Here is a 1,678-nt window from a genome sequence, read left to right as displayed (position 1 = left end):
TAAGCTTCTCAACTGGTCAGTGGAGGTGCTAGAAAAAAACTCTTTGTCCAATTGGGACAAAGGCGCTGCTCTTGCACAATTAATGTACATTGTTTAACAATCTCAAGCAGAGAGAATCTCAAGAGATCTTGACAAAAAGCCATTAACACTGATTATTTTTCATTATCATTATTTGCCAGAAAAAGAAAAAAAAGCACTGAAAGTGGCAAAAAATGTAGTTCCCTTGAATTCTTCCATTTTAATCTTTAATCTAACAATATTTTATTGATTCAACGAGTCATTTAGATATGTTACACACAGAAACTGTGTTTTTAAACTTAAAAACTATGCACATTTAAAAAAAAAAAAAAAAAAAAAGTTTCTGACACTTTTACTCTCATCAGAATAGTTCATCCCCCAAAATGCATTGTTAGAAAACAGCTATTATTTATGTTACATTTCAATAATACTATTAACAAATTGTGTGCATTCAGTTTTATACATCATTACAGATTTCAGATTAAATCCAATAGATAACCATGTTTGCTTTGTGCACAATTTCAGTGCATAAAACACTTTCAGGCATGAAATATATAATGCTAAATAAGCAAATAAATTAATAAAAATAAATGTACATTGATATCTAATGAGAGAGAAAAATGATGGGATTACTTGGCATGTTTGTTACCTTGTTTTTATTAGTGTCGTTGAGGTGTTGGAGTTTACACCATTTGACAAAGGCTCCTCGCAGGAGTCTTCACTTCTGTTAGTTTAGTCTGTAATGAGCATATTGGGAAGCTGTTAATGCACAAAAGGCCAGTGTAAATTACAGTGACATGCACTGGGTTTTACATTACACCTAAAAGCTGTGAGGAAGCGTAAAAGTTAAAGACATTGAACTAACTAACTGATGTCATAATTTATTATTTTAAGCCTTGTTATGTGCCACTGTTGTAAATTATTCAACATTACTTGTTACAAGAATATATTGGGATTGTCATGTAAAATCTTGTAGTAAATGTGGACTGGATTTTATTGGAGAATTATTTTAGGAATCTGTAATCCCTCCTTATTTTAATGCATTTTGGATCAGCTGTGGTTGTGTTGAATGAAGTTTGACTTGACTGCTTAATTGAAATACTGCATTTGCCTTTTACAACTTAGTGTTTGAATCCATCTACTTCCAGACAACAAAGGTTAAAATCTACTTTTTGCCAACACTTTGTCATGAAAATTATATATATGAGGAAACTCATCACTCTTAAAAATAAAGGTTCCAAAAGAGAACCTTCACTGTGATGCCATAGAAGAACCATTTTGGGTTCCTCAAAGAAACGTGCGGTTCTTAAAAGAACCATTTTTTCTTAGCATGAAGAACATTTTAATAATATAAAAACCCTTTGTGCAATGGAAAAGTTTCATGGATTTTATAGGTTCTTCCTGGAACCATAGATGCCAACCTTTATTTATTAAGAGTATATGAAGCTACAGGAAACATTTGTCCACTTCTTACATATCCATTTGGACTGAGACATGTAACTATGATAAAGAGTACAAATTCTAAAAAAAAAATTGATTAATTGCGATAAACATAAAATTTTGCGTATATATATATATATATATATATATATATATGTGGGTGTGTGTGTATGTGTGTATAGACATAATATACAAACATAAACCATGTTAGATGTGATTA

The sequence above is a fragment of the Megalobrama amblycephala genome, linkage group LG13 (genome assembly GCF_018812025.1).
Source record: "Megalobrama amblycephala isolate DHTTF-2021 linkage group LG13, ASM1881202v1, whole genome shotgun sequence".
NCBI classification, from domain to species: Eukaryota; Metazoa; Chordata; class Actinopteri; order Cypriniformes; family Xenocyprididae; genus Megalobrama; species Megalobrama amblycephala.
Note: the sequence above shows the minus strand (reverse complement) of the source record.